The 11,289-nt window shown below is 40.6% G+C and overlaps 2 pseudogenes; both read right to left on the bottom strand.

Moving 5' to 3' along the window:
- Nucleotides 1–3,113: 3,113 nt before the first annotated feature.
- Hmgb1-ps32 (high-mobility group box 1, pseudogene 32) lies at nucleotides 3,114–8,290 on the bottom strand (annotated as a pseudogene).
- A 10-nt stretch (nucleotides 8,291–8,300) lies between these two features.
- Mrgprb4-ps1 (MAS-related GPR, member B4, pseudogene 1) lies at nucleotides 8,301–10,082 on the bottom strand (annotated as a pseudogene).
- Nucleotides 10,083–11,289: the final 1,207 nt, after the last annotated feature.

The raw sequence follows: 11,289 nt of genomic DNA on the forward strand, positions 1-11,289 counted from the left end.
TTTAATCAATTGTGCTACTTAATTTTTAACTCCAGCATCCCTGGCACTCAGATCAACTCAGATAAATGAATGGGACATCATAAAATTAAAAAGCTCCTGTAAGTCAAAGAACACTGTCAATAGGACAAAACTGCAATTGGGAAATGATCTTTATCATCCCTACATCTGATAGAGAGCTAATATCCAAAATATACAAATATCTCAAGAAGTTAGACTCCAGAGAAACAAATGATCCTATTAAAAATGGGGTATAGCATATTGCTTTTACTATGTTTAGGTCTGGGCCTTGATTTCCTGATCATTCCAAGACCTTTATCATGAATGGGGGTTGAGTTTTCTCAAATGCTTTCTCATCATCTAATGAGATGATCATGTAGTTTTTTTCTTTGAGTTTGTTTATATGATAGATTACATTGATGGATTCCCATATATTGAACCATCCCAGCATCCCTGGGATGAAGCCTACTTGATCATGGTGAATGATCATTTTGATGTATTCTTGGATTTTGTTTGTGAGAATTTTATTGAGTATTTTTGCATTGATATTCATGAGGATAATAGGATTGATATTCTCTTTTTTGTAGATTCTCGGTGTGGTTTAGATATAAGTATAATTGTGGCTTCATAGAATGAATTGGTTAATGTTCCTTCTGTTTCTATTTTGTGCAATAGTTTGAAGAATATTGGTATTAGGTATTCATTGAAGGTCAGATAGAATTCTGTATTAAACCCATCTTGTCCTGGGCTTTTTGCTTGTTGGTAGACTTTGAATGACTTCTTCTATTTCTTTAGGGGATGGTTCAGGTGGTTTATCTGAACCTGATTTAATTTTGGTACCTGATATCTGTCTAGAAAAATTTCAATTTCCTCCAGATTTTCCAGTTTTGTTGAGTATAGGCTTTTGTAGTAGGATCTGGTGATTTTTTGAATTTCTTCAGATTCTGTTGTTATGCCTCCCTTTTCATTTCTGATTTTGCTTATTTGGATATTCTCCCTGTGCTCTCTGGTTAGTCTGGCTAAGGATTTATCTATTTTGTTGATTTTCTCCGAGAACCAGCTCATGGGTTTGTTGATTCTTTGTATATTTATGTTTTGTTTATTTTATTGGATTTTTAAATTTATATTTCACATGTTATTCCTTTCCCAGTTTCCCATCCACAAATCCCCTATACCATCCCCCCTTCCCCTGATTCTATGGGGGTATTTCCCTACCAACCCACCCCTTACCACCTCCCTGCCCTGACATTTGCCTATACTGGGGCATCAAGCCTTGGCAGGTTCAAATGCTTCTCTTCCCATTGATGCCTAACAAGGTTTCCTCTGCTACATATGCAGCTGGAGCCATGGGTCTGTTCATGTGTACTCTTTGGATGGTAGTTTAGTTCCTGGGAGTTATTTAGTATCAGTCACTATTCCTGATGCCAAGAAGTGCTTGCTGGCAGGAGCCTGGTATTGGCTGTACCCTGAGAAGCTTTGCCAGCATCTGACCAATACAGATGCAGGTACTCACAGCCAATCATCAGACTGAGCCTGGGGACACAATGGAGGAGTTAGGGGAAAGACTGAAGGAGCTGAAAGGGATTGCAACCTCATAGGAAGAACAACAATATGAACCAACCAGAGCCCCTCACCCCCACACAGCTCCCAGGGACTAAACCACCAACCAAAGATTATCCATGAAGGGATCCATGGCTCCAGCTACATATGTAGCAGAGAATTTCCTGATCTGATATCAGTGGGAGGGGAGGCCCTTGGTCCTGTGGAGGCTTGATGCCCCAGCAAATAGGGATGCTAGAAGGGTGAGTTGGGAGTGGGTAGGTGGTAGGAGAGCAAAGTGGAGGAGGGGATGGGATGGGGGCTGTGGAGGGGAAACCAGGAAGGGGGGCAACATTTGAAATGTTAAAAAAATAAAAATAACCAAAGTAAAAAAATGTGATTTCAGTTAAAATTGAAAAGGACAATTTTGCAGGCTCTAGGATAAATACCATGATTTGGATGTGACTGAACTTTTCCCTCCCCTGTAGTTCATGGGATTTGTGATTGCTTTTAAAGATAGTGGCTTTGTAAAATTTTGTGAATATTTTAGTGGGCAAAGCTTAGGGGATATGGTCTCAGTTTGGATGAATAGCCCAGTGTTTAAGAGCCTTGGTTCACCTCCAGCAAATAAGGTAACTCACAAGAACCTGTGACTCCAGCTTGAGGGAATCAGATACCTTCTGTTCTGTTTACTCACCTGAACTCATGGCCACATAAGTCTGCATAGTCCCCCCCCCCCACACAAACATGCACATTTTAAGATTAATCTTTTTAAAAATAAGATCTAGCAATGCCAAATATGTTGAAGGAAAGATTTTTGATATTCATTAACAGTAAAATAAAAACAAAAATGAACACATTAAGACATTAGAATATGTCCAGTAGTATGTAAAAACACAGGTGGCACTAACTCCTGCTGAGAAGATGTAGCTGGAATGCTCATATAATGTGGGTGAAAAAAATACTACGGTACTTACTAACCCAGGTGAAACTTTCTAAAAGTACAAGAGAGATGCTTATCCTAAAGTACAGTAGACATGATATTTAGAATTCATCAAACTAATAAAAGTAGTCACTCCACTTAAAGCTTCTCGAAAGCATCATGGCTGAAGCTCATTTGCAGAGCACTTACTTACCCTGTATAAGGCCCTGGGAACAATTGTTAGCACCTCGGAAGCATTATAAAAGAAAGTTTGCAATATTGAATCTCAGTGACTCATCTAGAAGTGTACAAAATGTTCTGTACAGGTAAGTGAATGAGGAAAGAATGGAACATCCATAGTGAATTGGCATTAATAATACATGATCCCAATGTGAGAAGACACAGAGGAAGCCTCAGTGAAAACTGAATGAAGTCAGTGTGATAGACTCACAGACCGATCAAAGCAATAAAACAAAGTATTAGAAGATTGGAGAATTGAGTCCATTGATATTGAGAGGTATTAATGACTGGTGATTGTTATTTACGTTTGTATTTTGATGGTGGTGGTGGTGGTGGTGGTGGTGGTGGTAGTGGTGGTGGTGGTGGTGGTGGTGGTGTGTGTGTGTGTGTGTGTGTGTGTGTGTGTTTCTTGTTCCTTCTCATACTTCTCCTTCAGCTTAGCAGCCTTCTCACAGGGCTGCTTGTCATCTGCAGCAGTGTTGTTACACATCTCTCCTAGTTTCTTTGCCACAACACAAAAGGTTAAGCCAGGATGCTCACCTTTGATTTTTGGGCAGTATTCTGAAAAGAACAAGAAGAAGGCTGAAGGAGGCCTCTTGGATGCATTGGGGTCTTTGAACTTCTTTTTGGTCTCCCCTTTGGGGAGGATGAAGGTTTTCATTTCTCTTTCATAATGAGCATTGTCAGCCTTTGCCATATCTTCAAAATTTCCCCTTTTCTTTAGCAGACATGGCCTTTCACCTCTTTGAGCACTTCTTGGAGAACTCTGAGAAGTTGATAGAAGCATCCAGGTGCTTCTTCCTGTGCTCCTCCTGGTGGTTTGCATAAAGAATGAATATGAGGACATTTGGCCCCCTGCTTCTTAGGATCTCCTTTGCCTATGTTTAATTGATTTTCTTCTGTGAGGCACAGAGTTGCCCAGTGCCTGCTCAGCTCCAGCTTGTCCCAGTGATGTCTCTGTGGAGCTCAATGTACTGCAATGACTGTCCCTAGATTTTGTTGAATGTAGTTATTCACCTTGGGTTGGATTTTTTCTTCAAGTATTTTTCTGTAAGGCTGCATTTGTAGATAGCTATTGTTTGGATGTGGATCTGTCTTGAAATATCTAGTTTTTTTCCACATATGGTGATTGAGAGTTTTTTCTGGGTATAATAGTTTTGTTTGGCACCTGTGCTCTTTTTAATTTTTTTATTTATTTTTTATTAGATATATTTATTTACATTTCAAATGTTACTCCCTTTCCCAGTTTCTTGTCCATAAGACCCTCCCCTTCCCCCATACGGGTATTCCCTCCATCCATTCCCTGTATGCCCCCTCCATATTTCCCTGCCCTGGGGGGTCCAACCTTGGCAGGACCAAGGGCTTCCCCTTCCACTGGTGCCACAACAAGGCTATTCTCTGCCACATATGCAGTTGGAGCCCTGAGTCAATACATGTTTAATCTCTGGAAGTTCTGGTTGGTTGGCATTGTTGTTCTTATGGAGTTGCAAGCTCCTTCAACTCTTTCAATACTTCCTCTAATTCTCCCCAAGGGGGTCCTGTTCTCAGTTCAGTGGTTTGCTGCTAGCATTGACCTCTGTATAGGACAAGCTCTGGATGTGTCTTTCAGGAGAGATCTATAAACAGTCCCTTTCAGCATGCATTTTTTAGCTTCATCAATCTTATCTAGTTTTGGAGGCTGCATATATATGAGCCAAATGTGGGGCAGGCTCTGAATGGCCGTTCCTTCAGTCGCTGCTCTAAGCTTTGCTCCATATCTCCTCCTATGGATATTTTTTCCCTTTTAAGGAGTGGGAACATCCACACTTTGGTCATCCTTCTTCTTGAGCTTCCTGTGGTCTGTGGATTGCTTCTTGGATAGTTCCAGTTTTGGGGCTTATATCCACTTATCAATGAGTACATATCAAGTGTGTTTTTCTGTGATTGAGTTACCTCACTCAGGATGGTATTTTCTAGTTCATTCCATTTGCCTATGAATTTCATGAAGTCATTGTTTTTGATAGCTGAGTAGTACTTCATTGTGTAGATGTACCACATTTTTTGAATCCATTCCTTTTTTGAAGGGTGTCTGGGTTCTTTCCAGCTTCTAGCTATTATAAATAAGGCTGCTATGAACATAGTGGAGCATGTGTCTTTGTTGTACGTTGAAGCATCTTTTGGGTATGTGCCCAGGAGAGGTATAGCTGGGTCCTCAGGTAGTGCAATGTCCAATTTTCTGAGGAACTCTAGACTGATTTCCAGAATGGTTGTACCAGTTTGCAATCCCACCAACAATGGAGGAGTGCTCCTCTTTCTCCACATCCTCACTAGCATCTGTTGTCACCTGAGTTTTTGATCTTAGCCATTCTGACTTGTGTGAGGTGGAATCTCAGGGTTGTTTTGATTTGCCTTTCTGTGATGATTAAGGATGTTGAACATTTCTTTAGGTGCTTTTTTGGCCATTTGATAATCCTCAGCTGAGAATGTTTTGTTTAGCTCTGTACCCCATTGTCAACTGGGTTATTTGGCTCTCTGAAGTCTAACTTCTTGAATTCTTTGTATATTTTGGATATAAGCCCTCTATCAGATGTAGGGTTGGTAAAGATCTTTTCCCAATGTGTTGGTTGCCATTTTGTCCTAATGACACTGTCTTTTGCCTTTCAGAAGCTTTGCAGTTTTATGAGGTCCCATTTGTCGATTCTTGATCTTAGAGCATAAGCCATTGGTGTTTTGTTCAGGAATTTTTTCCAGTTCCCATGTGTTCGAGACTCTTACCCACTTTTTCTTCTATTAGTTTGAGTGTATCTCGTGTGATGTGGAGGTCCTTGATCCACTTGGACTTAAGCTTTGTGCATGGTGAGTAGAGTGGATTGATTTGCATTCTTCTACATGCTGACCTCCAGTTGAACAAAGCGTCTCTCCTCCCATTGATACCCGTTAAGGCCATCCTCTGCTACATATGTGGCTGAAGTCATGGGTTGCTCAATGTGTACTCTTTTGTTGGTTCCTGGAGCTCTGAGGTGTCTGGTTGGTTGATTGTTGTTCTTCCTAATGGGGTAGCAAACCCATTAATCTCCTTTAGTCCTTTCTATAACTCCTCCATTGGGGACTCCCTTCTCAGTCCAATGGTTTGCTTAAAGCATCCAAACACCCACCTCTGTATTTTTCAGGCTTTTGCTGAGCCTCTCAGGTGACAGCTATATCAGCATGTACTTCTTGGCATTCACAATAGTGTCTGCATTTGGTGACTGTATGTGGGATGGATCCCTAGGTGGGGCAGTCTCTGGGTGGCCTTTCTTTCGGTCTCTACTTCACATTTTGTCTCTGTATTTCCTCCTGTAAATATTTTTATTCCCCCTTCTAAGAATAACTGAAACATCCACACTTAGCTCTTCCTGCTTCTTGAGCTTCATGTGGTCTGTAAATTGTATCTTGGGTATTCCTGAGCTTTTGGGCTAATATCATGCATACCATGTGTGTTATTTTGTGACTGGGTTTCCTCACTCATAATTGTATTTTTTAGTTCCATCCATTTGCCTAAGAATTTCATGAAGTCATTGTTTTTAATAGATACATTGTGTAAATGTACCACATTTTCTGTACCCATTCCTCTGTTGAAGGACATCTGAGTTCTTTCCAGCTTCTGGTTATTATAAATAAGGCTGCTATGAACATAGTAGAACATGTGTCCTTGTTATAGGTTGGAGCATCTTTTGGGTATATCCCTAGGAGTGATACAGTTGGGTCCTCCGGTATTCCTCTTTAAAGACCTTTATATGTTTAATTGTATTTTCCTGTATTTCTTTAAGGGTTTGATTCAGGTAGCTGTATTCTGGAGGTTTCATTTTAGCCTAGCTTTTGTTGATTGTTTTCTTTTGAGGGCCTTTAGCCATCTGGATAATTTTGTTCCCTGCATGTTCTTGATGTAGTTGGTATTAGGAGGGGAGTGAACCTTGATGACCTTGATGTGGCAGGCCTCTGATCAGTATTTTTGTGCTGTATGGTTCTAGACCTGTAGTTCTTTATGGTTCAGGAGCTGCTGGTCAGTCGAAGGTGGGCTGAGAGGCAGCAGGAGAATGGGGATCCTAACAGGCTAGCAGGATGCTCAGGACAGCTTGGCTTGGCCCAGAGGGGTCGGAGAGCAGGGAAGATGAGTCAGGGAAAGGAAGCTTACATGTATGGTTCAGGAGTCACAGGTGTGACAAAGGTTGAGGAGAAGTGGTGGAAGAATGGAGGGTCACTCTGGGATATCAGCTTGCTCAGAATAGGTTGGCTTGGCCCAGTGGGCTCATCTAGTAGGGAAGATGGGAGGGGGAAGGGAAGCTTACATGTATGGTTCAGGAGTCTCAGGTTTGATGTAACTAGGGTGAGAAGTGGTAGAAGAATGGAGGTCCTCTTGGGATAAAGCCTATTTAGAGAAACTTGGCTTGGCCAGAGGACTCATCGAGCAGGGGAGATGGGTTGGGGAACGAAATCTTACTTGTATGAGTTAGGAGATGCTAGAGTGATGAAGGTGGCAGGAGAGGTGGAAGGAGAATTGAATTATTTTTATAGCATGATGCTACTAGGTTTTAGAGGACAAGAGTATGGTTTAACAGTGATATGCTTCTGTGTCAACTTGGCAAGGGATGGACTGTCCTGGATACCTTCAGTTGTCAGATTGGAATGGGCTGAGAAGAGAAGCCTCCATGTGGGAATTATCTTGATCAGATTGGGTTATGGCCAAGTCCACTGTGACTGGTATGATTCTTAACCAGAAGGGCTTGAGCTGTATAATAAAACTAGCTAAACATGAACAGTGGTGAATCCAGAAAGTGAGCCAGTGAGTAGTGTTCTCCGTAGTTACTGCTCCATGTCCTGCTTGAGTTCTGGATACGACTTCCTCAGTGATGGACTTAGACCTAGAAGTGTAAGCCAGAAAAATCCATTCTTCTCAAAAATTTGTCAAAGTGTTTTATCAATCCACTGGAAAAAGAAACTAGAACATTGTCCAGATGATTTTTTCAGGAATTATATATTAAGTTGCAGAAGCATTTCAAATCCAACAGAAATTAAAGGAGACCAAGAACATCATATATCCTATTTAGCTCTTCTAATATGATGATGCAGCTGTTAATACAGGATAAGAAAACTGTCATCTAATAAACATTGGAAGGTGAAATGCTATAAACATTCATAATCCCCTCTAAGAAGAATCAATCATTCCCATAGGACAATCCAAAGAATAGGAAGATCATCATTGTGAAAATAAAAATTGGTGCAAAATACAACATTCATTCAATAAGTGTTAGGTGTAATGACAAAGAAATACAAATCTTCCTTTACTTCCTACCTAAGAAGGAATTTGTCAACAGTGAGAGCAGCCATGGATCCTAGAGTTAATATAAGGTTAACACCGCAAGGAGTTGGTGAATTTCTGAGTACAACAATCCAGGGACATTGAAGTCAGTATTTGTTTAGCAAGCCCTGTATCACTCAAGTTTCAAAAGACTGATTATTTACTCAACCGATTTAAGGTTATATGAATAACTGAAGAAGGTTATGAAAATAAATTACACTGATAAAGGCAAGGTTGTATCTCAAAGGCACTTTTGTCTGATCTAAGCTGCTCATAGCTGCTAAACTAGACTATTTCCTGATCTTCTGGATTTCCACAAGGACCCCCTTCTCTACCTTTTCCCTCATCAGGAGTGTCCTGCAAGGCTCTTTGCAAATGCAGCTTCAGATTCTGTCTCTGGACTCTGTAGTATCTAATGGAGCCAGCAAGGAAGTAAATAATGGGGTTTGCACAGGAGTTAACACAGGATAGGAACACTGTTATTTCATAAACATTGCAAGGTGAAATGACATAAATATCTACCCAAAGTAAGAGAAACTAGTTGATCTCATAGGATAAACCAAAGAATAGGTAGATTAACACTGTGAGAGCAATGGCTACACATAGCCTGGTTACAGGAATCCTGTGTGAGCCACAGACAACTCTTAGCAGCAAAGCCAGGCTGGACCCCAAGAGAACCACAAATAGAAGAGTTAACCAAGCAAAAATAATTGAATCCATTTTCTTACACCAACCATGACCAAAACCTTTAAAGACAGCCATACATGCCTCCCCTTGCAGGATACTCAACACCAGGGACAAGGCCCATAGCAGGACCCACGTGACAGCAGATGTGTTTCTTGTTCTTCGGCAGCAGTACCATATCGGCCACAGGGCAGACAGGCAACGCTCAGTGCTAATGGCACTGAGCATGCTTAGACCTGCAAGGTAAGAAAAGTTGAAAAAGCTTGGTATAAAGATGGAGTGAAACATGTTGATGATAACTTGCAGAGAATGCACATTCTGAAAGCAGAGGAAGAGAAAGTCAGCTCCAGCCAGGTTGAGGAGGTAGACAGAGAAGGTGCATGTGGAAGCTGGGGAGCCACAGCCCCATTGCATTTCCCGCCATCCCAACCAGGGTAATGATGACAATAAGAAAATTCAGGTTAAGTTTTATGGTGTCACAAGATGTTGTTAGAATGTGGTCACTTCTGATCTCTTCTGTGATGTCAGTCCACCAGGTTAGGCCAATTGGACCCACACTTAAGAGCCCTCCATTAGTGGTCCTGAAAAGAAAATTGAAGATATGAGCATCTGATGTGCATCTCACAATCTAGAAACCATATGATGCTCAAGAAGGACAACCAAAGTACAGATGCTTCAGTCCTTTTTAGATGGTGGAACAAAAATACTCACAGGAGGAAATACAGAGACAGAGTTTGGAGCAGAGATTGAAGGAGTGGCCATTCAGAGCCTGTCCAACCTGGGAATCCAGCCCATATACATATAGCCACCAAACCCAGACAATATTGCTGATGCCAAGAAGTGCTTGCTGATAGGAGTCTGATATAGCTGTTTCCTGAGAGGCTCTGTCAGAGCATGTCAAATACAGAGGTGAATGCTAGCAGCCAACCATTGAACTGAGAACAGGATCCACAATGGAGGAGTTAGAGAAAGGATTCAAGGAGCTGAATGGGCTTGCAACCCCATAAGAACAACAATACCAACCAACCAGAGCTCCAGGGACTAAACACCAACCAATGAGTACACATGGAGGGGCCCATGACTCCAGCCATGTATGTAGCTGAGGATGGCATTGTCTGGTATAAATAGGAGTAAAAGCCCTTGGTCCTATGTAGGCTCATTTCCCCAATGTAGGGGAATGCCAGGGCGTGGAGGTGGGAGTGGGTGGGTGGTTGGGAGCAGCCTCTTAGAAGAGCGAGAGGGGCTATTGGAGAGAGGGCAAAGGGATAACATTTGAAATGTAAATACTTAACATATCCTAGGAAAATAAAATTAAAAAAAGAAAAGCAATTAACAATGTTGAGGAGAATAAGCTCTGGGAAGAAAGTCTTACCTTTCCCACATTCTTATTGATGGAAGTGATAATCTGGTTTGTGACAAAGGGAAGAGACTCCAAAGTCATCTGCCAATACTAAGACTGTATCTCTTTCCTAGACTAGTGCCTTCCAGGCCAAAGTCTGTGACTTGAAGAAGCCTTATCAAATGATTGAGAGGTCTGAGGCTTCCTGTACATAGAATTGTTGGCAAATGCATGTCAATCCTTTGAGTAATGTGCTTTGTGAGATGTCTCTCATCATTTGGTCTGACAAGTAGCCTCTTTTTTTCTCTCCCTAAACCAACCCTATGGCTCTCCTTCAATGTTAGTTGGGCCTCAATGCCTTTAAACTTCTTACAACCAGGTGACAACCAATGATAAGCACTATAAGCTTGTCTTGGGAGCCTGGGCAAGGAGAAGACACATTGTCTCTATTTGTTATCAGTAAGAAATGGTCCTAAGGGAGTGAACCACACACATTTGTCATCACACAAGTAACACATAATAGGCTTTATCCCATTGGCAAAGATAAATATTAAATAAAACACCTTGATTTCTATTCTTGAGAAATGAAAAACTGGTTCCAATTGTTCATCTCTCACCTTTATGTGTTGTAATTATTTGTAATATTATATTTTCATTCTATTTCTATTAACAAAATGATAAAGTAAAGGCCCATGAAAGGTAAAAAATATTCAAGATATAGAAGATAATATGAAAAATCATAAGGGAAACATTTAAATACCTGTAATTAAAATGGTAAATATTCTCATAGAATATGTGAAATAACAGATATAATATAAATGCATAGAATTGTGGACTTAGAGAGGAAATACCAGGATTAAAACTCTCTAACAAATACAAAGGATCCCATTGAAGATTCTAAGACTGAGCACACAGAAAACACAAACACACTTGAAGCTACAGGTTCACTACCAGAATCCAATGGAAAACTTCCAAATGGAAAACAAGAGAAAACCTACATAATTAATGAGAATATATGTAATGTTATTCAATTGTAAGAGCCATACACATAAATACACAATTAGAGCAGCAGATTGAAGCAAAGATAGGGAAAAAAGAAATATTTGAGGTAAAGTTGGATGAGAATTTCCAAATTTATCACTAATTGAAAAGGAAAAATTCAAAATGCTCAGGTACTAAAGCATAAACTATTAAAGATAACAAAGGTTAAAAAAGAAATGTCAAGAGAAGTACTTTAAAAATCAATATTAA

Source organism: Rattus norvegicus, chromosome 1 (assembly GCF_036323735.1).
Source record: "Rattus norvegicus strain BN/NHsdMcwi chromosome 1, GRCr8, whole genome shotgun sequence".
Taxonomy (NCBI): domain Eukaryota; kingdom Metazoa; phylum Chordata; class Mammalia; order Rodentia; family Muridae; genus Rattus; species Rattus norvegicus.